The 10231-nt window shown below is 38.2% G+C and overlaps 1 protein-coding gene and 1 long non-coding RNA gene across 2 annotated transcripts in view; one reads left to right on the top strand and one right to left on the bottom strand.

Annotated features, from left to right (window-relative positions):
* The window catches only part of LOC307201508 (olfactory receptor 6N1-like), a gene marked incomplete at its 3' end in the record, with an annotated part of 248480 nt that overhangs the window by 76298 nt on the left and 161951 nt on the right, over nucleotides 1-10231 (bottom strand). The window lies entirely within an intron of this gene.
* On the top strand, nucleotides 2684-5793 carry LOC307200229. The gene is made up of 3 exons (XR_013832342.1): nucleotides 2684-2767; nucleotides 3655-3746; nucleotides 5587-5793. It is a non-coding gene; the product is annotated as an uncharacterized lncRNA (long non-coding RNA).

The raw sequence follows: 10231 nt of genomic DNA, 5'->3' as shown, positions 1-10231 counted from the left end.
TTTGTTTACAATTTTTCATTGCAAACTACCGTCATATGCATTCAAAGGGTTACACTTTACGTTTTGTCATGGAAATGCAAATAAGATAGTTGTGTCCATTATTCCTCCCACCTTTATAATTAGAGACCATTTCTTCTGGACATGGAGCACAATCGTAGCAGCAAAATTTCTCTCCCTCCTTCTTTTTCTTGCTGTAGCCAGGATAGCAGCAGTCATTGCACACAGAAATGGGTAGCACCTATACAGAACCAATAAAGAAAGGGTAAGAGATCACTGAAAAAAGGAGGTTGGGAGAAGAAATGGAAGCTCCAGGTTAGAGGTCTCCAGGTTAGGTCTGTCTTGTCAAGTTAAAATTTACTTCTGGAAGAGGATTTTTTGTGCTTCTCTCTCATTTAGGTTAGGTTTTTTTATTGTATTCTTTTATATCCCTCAGCTGCCGTGGGAAAACCAGGAAATCCCATTTTGTCACACACGAGCACAGCGGCCATTTTAGGCATTGAGATCTCACCCTTTAAAAAGTGCTTTTTCAGGGCCATGATCTCACGCGGATCATGTGACTCACATGAGAGCACGGCCCTGGAAGGTGGCATCCTAGTTTTACAGCGTGTTGAGGGGTATGTTGCATTAATAAAAGGGAGAAAAGGAGATTGTTTCAGTTGCTGAGGAACTGAGAGGTTGGGCATTAGATTTTGTTCTACTCACATAAATGTACATTTTGCATTGGAATGAAGAACCTCCGGCTCACTAGCAGGCAACCCTCCCCAGGTCACATCGCCCAAGTGCTTTCCCCTGGCTAGAATGTGTTCTTAAACTGTCATAATGTCTCAGCATGGCCTTTTCAGAGAGATGTTTATTTGGTAGTGTATGTAGAAACTTATAATTTTTAAATAGGTGGATATAGTTCTCTTAATGTCCTAAATAAGGAAATATTTATCCAAATGAAAAGAGTCCCTTAAAGATAATACCTAGCCCCCTTTCCTGAAATCAGTTCATGAAATCAGTTATTTATTTATTTATTTATTTATTGGGGGACAGGAAAAATAAAACATATACAGTGGTACCTTGGGTTACATACGCTTCAGGTTACATACGCTTCAGGTTACAGACTCCACTAACCCAGTTTCAGGTTAAGAACGGACCTCCAGAATGAATTAAGTACATAACCAGGGGTACCACTGTAATAGGAATTCAACCTAGTTAGAACAGGAACATAATAATGTTTTTGAAAAGATTCATGGAATAATAAAACATCCTATGGGATTTTATGAAAACTAAATTTGAAAGGGAGTTAGATGACTTCAATGCCTTTGAAAAAATTTAGTCAAAACATCAAATGCCACAGAGCTGTGTCTCACCTGATTAAAAACATTATGCCACACAATTTGATCATCATTTATGCTTAATTCTTTTCCTAAAGGTGCTTGAAGATCCAGTCTTCCAACTTTGACCCTAAACAATGAGCCATTCGGGGAAATAATCCAGTTTGTTACATCAAAACCTGTAACTAACTCTCCATTATCATCAAAACACACTGAATCCCCAGCACTATTGTTGAACAAAATAGACCTTAGAAAATGATGGACCTAGATAGAAAGAAAGTGAAGACTGTTTCAAAATTCTTCAACAATGTATGTGGTGACTTCATCCATTGGGCAATCATGTTTTGTTCTTGAATTGGAAACCTTATATGATTATTTGATATTTCTGATTATCATTACTTTCCTTTATCTCCAGGTTGGTGGGTGATTTTGAATTGAAATAACAATATTTTATCATGGGATCATCGATACTTATCATAATGGATTTTCAAAAGGAGAAGAAAAACATGAAAGGCAATGAAAACCTATAGAGGCACAGGAATTGTCTCATGCAGACATAAAATTCCCTATTTTTCTGGATGAAAACATAGACTTTTAAAAACGTTTGGTTGTAATTACCTGCCATGGTTGCACATTCTGAAAAAACAGTTTCTGTTGTTCTCCCAACTGTCTACCTTTGGAACTGGATTTGTAAACGGCTTGCAAAGCATGAGCCAGAGCATGGACAGCATTGTAAACATTGTAGCTGTGGCCAGTCATTTCCATTTCAAACAAGGTCCCAGGAAGACTCTCCAGCTTCTCTCCTCCAGAGCAGTATTTCCTTTCCTGATGCTGCCCATTAGATATTTGTAATGAACAGTTGAATGCCTGTTCCCAAAAGTCCTGGATAAAACCATCTCCTTGGGCCCATGAAGGTCTTAGCATCTGAAGGAAATTTTGGAATCCCAATGGTTGATTTGAATGAACCGTGAAGGATATGGAACCATGGAAGGTTTGTAAATCCCAAATCTTTTGAATAGAGTGTGATGCAAAATCCCAGTGGGATGTAATAATCCACACTTTACCTAGAGGGGGCAAGTCCACCAAGGGTGCTAGAAACAACATCATTCTTATAACTTGAAAGGATGGAGGTTCCCCATATACAAAAAATACATTGGCCTTTCGTTCAAAGACAATGATATAAGCATCCATGTGCTTAAAAAACCAGTCTAGCATCTCATCCATATAACTCCATTTTGGAATGTTTACTATGAAGTCATAACAGATGCCATTCTGGGTAAGCATTGGCACTATTGTCTGTAAAAACCTATTCCCTTTGTCATCATCCACGGCACAAAGCCCAACCCAGGTCCATCTGAAATGCTGAAGTAACTGGACAAGTCCTTTGTGCTGCTGGGCTTCATTGGGCACCATCTGGTACAAGAATGGGAATAGCATTTCTGCACTTTGTAAGGGTAAAAATGATCCATAAGTGAGCTGTAATGAAACCCATGAATATTTCTCAAACAGATTACAAGAGAATAGTAAATCTAGTTCAACATCCTTTTGAAAACCAGAATCACAGTTTCTGCAATCAATGGCTTTTTCATTTGCCCTATTATTGAAGTATTTTTACTCCCAGTGTTGTACCTTAAGCAAGTACTACTTTTGCAGCAGTACACAATGAATCTTTGACCTCTTCTATGCGGCACCAGTTTCAGTCTTTGAAGAGTGTTGTAATATTCTGCCTCAAACTCATTTTCAAGAGCCTGAACATACCAATTTCTTTCAATCTTTCCTTATATGCTGTGTTTTCCATAAAAAAAAGGTAAAGGTACCCCTGCCCGTACGGGCCAGTCTTGACAGACTCTGGGGTTGTGCGCCCATCTCACTTAAGAGGCCAGGGGCCAGCGCTGTCCGGAGACACCTCCGGGTCACGTGGCCAGCGTGACATCGCTGCTCTGGCCAGAGCCAGAGCCAGAGCTGCACACGGAAACGCCGTTTACCTTCCCGCTAGTAAGCGGTCCCTATTTATCTAGTTGCACCCGGGGGTGCTTTCGAACTGCTAGGTTGGCAGGCGCTGGGACCGAACGACGGGAGCGCACCCCGCCGCAGGGATTCGAACTGCCGACCTTTCGATCGGTAAGCCCTAGGCGCTGAGGCTTTTACCCACAGCGCCACCTGCGTCCCTTGTGTTTTCCATACTCCTGACCATATTCATTGTCCTCCTCTGAACCTATTCTGAAATGAGTGCATTCTTATTTAAGTGTGGCAACAGTGGTCAAATGAAGTCTTACTAGCTAAAGCTACATAGATGGGCCTTTACTACTTTCAATTCAGGCTAATCTATTTACAGCCACATCACAAAATCTCACATCACAAAATCTCACATAAATCTGCTTTCTGATCAGCTGAAATCTTGGGAGAATGATTTCACATGTCATACTGGTAAGGATAGGGGGGTAATTAATTTCACATTTACAGCTAAATCCATTTAAAAAGTATATGAGAATAGAAACAAAGCCATTCTCAAACCAAACAATGTTTATAAACAAGCATATATAATAGGAAAGTAAGAACAAAAATAGGATATCAATGCAAACAGTATAAAAACTGCATTATATTAGGAGAAATTGCTTGCAAAAATGCACATTAGTCACAGCTGCATACAAAAGTGTGTTTATTAGGAGAAATTAACACATTAAAAACATTAAAATGAGAGGATTTTGTCTAAAGAAATGCAGTTTGCTGCAGAAATGTGCAGAACTGAATTTAGGATTGGGAAAATGGAAATCTGAGCAAATAAAAATGGACAGCTCTTTCCACCCCCAGCCTAGTGCCAAGCCATGTTTCCTGCATCCTATGGGTGTGCAAATGGGTGTTGTTGCTTGCCTAAACATTTGATTTGTCTCCTTTGATTTCATTTCCCTCCCAAGTTTTTCATTGCAATAACATCTTTGTGATTTTATTTCTGTGTTCTTCAGCTCTGCCTCTCAGTGATACTAGTTCCCTCAGTTTCAGGGTGTATAAACACCAATTTAGGTAACTCCCCCCCCCCCCCTGCTGCAACCAGTTCACTTAAATGCTTTCAAAACATCCTATTACTAGTATGTATAGTAGGCTTAGGAATAAGATAGAAACCAATGCTGGAGGCAGAATGAACTTTAAGCTAAATATTCTCTTGTGGTTCTTTTTGAGGGTTTCTGAAGACTCGGGAGACACCATTCCTGACACTAAGTGGCTTTTACCTCAGGACAAATTCCCTGATTTCAATTCCAGGCAAATATATCCACAGCCCAGTCCAGCTACTGGGGACAATCTGCCCTTTTACTAAGAGCTCCTCTGATTGTATTTCTGCTTGCTTGGACAGTTTAAACAATTTCAGATACTCAAATACAAGCAAGTATTTACCCTGGGCAGCTTCTCAGATCAACTCAGCTGCTGGCTTCCTACTTCTGATCTGCACCAACGGATTTTAATAACACACTGGGTATTAACATACAGGCCTCAGCTTTCCCCTCAATTACTCTCTACCCTTATTTATCACACCGACCTCTTCAGCTCCCTCAATTGTCAAAACTAGAAGTGCAGACTAAATTTTCTTGATCCATGACCCATATAATATAATATTAAAAGTAATTCCCTCTAGCTACACAGGAAACAATGTCTCTATGCAGGCAACATCCCACACTGACTCTGTTCAAGTGAGTTTGTGCTGTGATAATGCTGCTTGCCTTCTAGTGGTGAAAATACTGGTGTGTTCTGGGGGTGTAAAAACTGCTTGGTTTTGTGTGTCTGGAATATAATGGAATGTCCATAGGTAAAAGTCACATCTCCTGTTCAATGCCCACTTTCGTCTCTGTACTTACACCCCTGTCTTCACCCCTGCAAATTTCTCTTTAAGTGAAAAAATGTACCTGCCCATCAGCTGCCCATGATCCAAAAGATAATCAACACTTTTTTTCTCAAATCATGGTGGTGTTTACAGCCATATCGCAAAGCTCACAAGTATCTCATTTCATAAAACTATGCACACAGGTTACCTGTGGCGTCTTGTGGATTGCTGAAATGATGGCCACATTGGCAGAGATTTCAGAGACACATCCTCCAACAACAGCGACCAGTTTGTTCTGATTTTGACATTTGAAGTTAGGAGAAAATCTTTGTTGTTTAGAAAGCAGGCTCAGGGTGGCCTTATAGGTCATGCTAGCAGTGTAGCTATTAAGAATGTGGAATCCCAGGGAAATGTTTGGTAAGATACTGGGGTTCTCATTTATCTCTTTTACAGCAAAGGCTAAGGCCAGGATGTGCTGGTAGTCCTTAGGCACCGAACTGCAATGTAAGTTACAGCTTTTTAATAAAAAAACAGTGACATAAGCAATGAAAAACACATTTGTATTCTTCATCCCTCATCCACACCCATTCAAGACTGCCACGAAGCTAAAAGGAAACAAACTCAAAATGAAATGAAAATAAAGTATCTCAGTTGAGCAACAAAATGCTCAAATTGTTTTGGGATCATACTTTTTGTTAACAAACTGCTGCCTGCTGTTACTGTAGTATTTCCCATTGTCTACCAGCAACAATGGCAACCAGGTAAACAAGCTGTAAGCAACCCAATGTATATAGACCATATATTCTCTATTGGTAGATTATATTATATTTTAAATGAATAATTATTTAATATGTTCTGGAGCCTTTTTTAATTTATAACAGCATAAACGAAGAACAGAGCAATACAAACAATGAAGCTCCAACACCAAACTTGAGAACACTCATCACAGATATCAAATTCCACCTTAGTGATGAAAATCATTATCTCCCTTAATGTATTGTCACCATATGCATATAGGATTTCACATTAGTTTAAATTATGCATTTTGTGGATTCATAGCTATATATATTGCTTAGGTCGTCAACAATTTTATATGTATAAATGCGGAAGAGCATGTAAGGGACAGCATGTTTAAATCAAAAGGTTTTTTTACCAATCTTAAATGTGAAATACACTATAATACAATGTCATATTCCTCCTTGAGCATATTCCTCCATTGTGCAGAAGAAAAGATAAACCAAACAGGTCCATTCATTTCATTGGCAGTTGTAAGGGAAAGTTTATTATTATCTTGTGCCCAGCAATATCACATAGAAGGCAAAATATTTATTAACAACTCCAAGCATTGCCAACATGCTGCTTTTCACAACCATAATAAATAAATGCAGTATTCCTTAAATATGTGTTCCTGGTAAATATGGTCTTTACATATCACAAAAAGAAATGTGTGTGAGAGAGAAGGGAGAGCAAGTTGATGGTGTCTTACATAGGTTCATCAGTCACAATCTGTGTAGGTGGTTCAATTAGAGAAGGTACATTATAGAGAAAGAGGACTTGAGAAACCATCCCACCAATAACAAGATCCCCTGGTTGGTAAAATTCATGAAGAATAGGGAGCGGATCATCACGTATGCTGCAATTAATGAAATGTAACTTGCATACAGTATGGCACAACAGTATAAGCAACAAAACTATCACCATGATGATCCTGTTGACAAAAAATCCCTTCCAAATTTCAATTCCCATGGACAATAGAATTTGCCAGGTACCCTCTACAGCATTGCATGTGGTTTTTAAAGGTTCAGTAGGTACGGCCTCAATCAAATAGTAGATAATACTATGGCTGCACTGATTTTCAACTTTGCCTGCTATAGAATGAGTATGCCAGTTTGTTCTAGTTCTATCCTTTGTTTTCTAGTTCAGGGGTTCTCAAATTATTGTTTGTGGACCACCAGTGGTCTACATGCTCCGTTCAGGCTGCCAACAGCATGTTTGTGAAGAACATTTACAATTTGAATTTTATACAATAAAATACAAGATTCAAAATGAAAAAGCAATAAATTACTCTTAAAATTATGCAATCTCAGCATCTTAAAATTGCTGCAAAAGGAAGACCATTAAGTGGTCTGCAAAGAACCTCAACAAGTTTTATGTGGTCCATGGCAGGAGAACTGTTCTAGTTAATATTGTTCATCTGTTTCTCTCTTTGAACTGGATCAATAATAAGTTAGTGGAATGTGACTCCTGCTGATATCAATGGGACTCATAAAGTCTACATCCAAGTCTAAAGCTCCTCACTTTATTTGTATGTATGTATGTTTGTTTTTTTGAAGAATAATTATCTTCTGAAAAATATCCTAATATAGAGAGATAATCTAACGGAAGAATGACAGAGCCCTGCTTCTACCTAGATCTAATTCTGAAGAATACAAGTGTTTTATAGCTTTACTTCAGACACTTGCTAACATGTGCTAAATGTCAGTTACATAAACTAGCAATTTTGACAGATATGATTATCATTCCCCAGTGTGTTGCTGACTTCTGAAGTTCTGTCATGCATAACAAAACTGCTAGAAGATCTTTCCCAAATATTGTTTTCCCCATTTATTTTTACTGATAGTTAATTTAATTAGTAAGAATCTTTATCAATGCAGTACTTAAAATGTTCATGATGTTTACATAAGAATGGGTTGGGAGTGTTTCTTGGCTGAAGAAGCTGATACTCTAAATGTTGTGTACTGTATGTATCTGGGAATAGGCTGGATATGAAGTTGTTAATACAATGCTAAGAAAATGCAGAAGCAAGAAAACACATTACTCAGGAATCTTTGAAAGTTACTATGTTTGGCTTGGCCCAGGTCCTTCAGTATAAATTGCTATTTTAACTATATTGATTGCTATGGTATATTTCAATCATTGGTGTTCAGATGAAATTAATTTACCGGTAACTTGTATTTTCGTGTCATGTGGCTATAACTTATAATTGGTTTTGTACTTGTAAACCATTTAGAAGTTTTTTGAGTCATTGATCATATGGATGGCGATATATATGCAACCAAACACACACATATGGAGAAATTATTTTCAAGCCAATTATTTTTTCAGGACCCTCAAAACAAGGAATCATATGAGTTATAATTGCGTCTTCATTCGAGTTAGCATTACCCTGAACAGTTAAGTAAGAAAGGCTCCATTCAAATGCAGGAGATGTTAGCAATCTAAAGTGAGAACCAAATTAAAATGAAATGTTTCTGGCCAAACTCTGCATACAAGAATTGAAGGACAGACATTTGCTTAAGCAAGTACCCATAGCTGAATTCTTATGACATCCCTCCCACCAGCATTTCCAATAAACTACATACACAAACAGAAAGAAACAGATGCATTCATGTTCTTTTACTTTTTTCTGCTGATTAGTTGTTCCCTGGTGTTCTGCTCAGATCTGAATATAATAATGTAGCATTTAGGGGGAAAGATGCAAGCCAGTAATCCAGCACCAGAAGACAAGATGGAAAAGATCTCCACAGCTACCATGTATTTTCCTTTGGTGCTCAGATAGGTGGGAACAAAGGACAACCAAACACTACAAAACACCAGCAAGCTGAAAGTGATAAATTTGGCCTCACTGAAACTGTCAGGTAGCTTCCTGGCCAGGAAAGCCAAGATGAAGCTGACAATGGCCAGCAAACTCATATAGACTAAGACACCATAAAACATGGCCACTCAACCCTCATTACACTCTAGTATGATTTCCCCATGCAGTGAGTGCATATCCATATCTGGAATGGAGGGGATGTACTTAACCAAAGAGTACCTATGCAAGCCTGAATAAAGGAGCAGGAAACGACAATAGAATTTGCCAGCCTTTTCCCTGTCCATTTCCTTATCCTGGATCCTGGTTTGGTTGCCATGAATGCCAGAAGCACAGTAATGGTTTTTGCCAAAACACTGGAAAGGGCGACAAAAAAAATGATGCTAAAAGTGATTTTTCGGAGAAGGCAGGTCACCTTTCCAGGCTGTCCAATGAAGAGAAAGGAGCAGAGGAAACAAAGCAGGAGGGAGATGAGGAGGATGTAGGTCAGAGTCCGATTGTTGGCTTTGACTATGGGAGTGTTATTGTGCTTCATAAAAGTCCCAAGTACGAATGTTGTGATCAGAGAGAAAGAAATAGTCAAGATAACTAAGATGAGCCCTAAATTTTCTTCATAAGAGAGGTAGCATGGGACCTTGGGAATGCATTGGGTTTGGCCACTGTTGGGATACTCATCTTCTGGACATTTCACACAGGCATCCATATCTGGAATAAAATAAGATCTATTTAAATATTTTGGACATTGACCAATATATAGCTAAAGAATTGGTTCTTAACTTTTTTTGGGGGGGGGGGGTGTCACAGAACTCTAATAATATCATGCTGATTTTTTATTCTGAAAAAAAATGCACATAAAGACTGAAACAGAAAATTTGAGTTAAATTTTATTGATTACTTTGGAAATTTATTTTCCCCCACGTAGACATATTCTAAAGGCAATCTTCACAATGTTTCATGTTGTTTCATGAAACAGTAAAACATTGCGTTGTTCTGCTATGCTGACTATTTATTCTGTTCTTTGTTTGAAGTCTTAATAATAGAAACTGCATTGCAAGATTATCCAACAGGAAAAATAATAATGGTGAGGTTCTATCAAAAATGTAAGTGATATTATCATCTGGCTGAGTAAAATAAACTCCAAGATGTCATTCCACAAGTGCAGGCTTTTCAGTGCTGTTGAGGAACAAATGTCACACAATTCAGGAAGCAGCATTATCCTTTATTATATATTAAGTTAAGTAATTTATAACCTGCTCTTTATTGAAATAAGGTTATGAAAATCAATTAAATGAAACAATATTAAAAGCACAGTATATTGTTGAAATGTATGATGGTCCATTGGAAAAATTTTATTTTGGATACCCTATTCACACAGGAAACATCTAGGAAAGACTTTCAGTGACAGTGGAACCACCTGGCAAGGCATCTTCACACCAACCCTGTGAGGTTTCTTAGACTGAGAGATAGTGATGGACACAAATTTACTCAGACCCACACTCTAAACTT

Source organism: Podarcis cretensis, assembly GCF_951804945.1.
Source record: "Podarcis cretensis genome assembly, chromosome: 13".
NCBI lineage: Eukaryota > Metazoa > Chordata > Lepidosauria > Squamata > Lacertidae > Podarcis > Podarcis cretensis.
The sequence above is the reverse complement of the archived record's forward strand: the minus strand, read 5'-3'. Positions and strand labels throughout refer to the sequence as shown.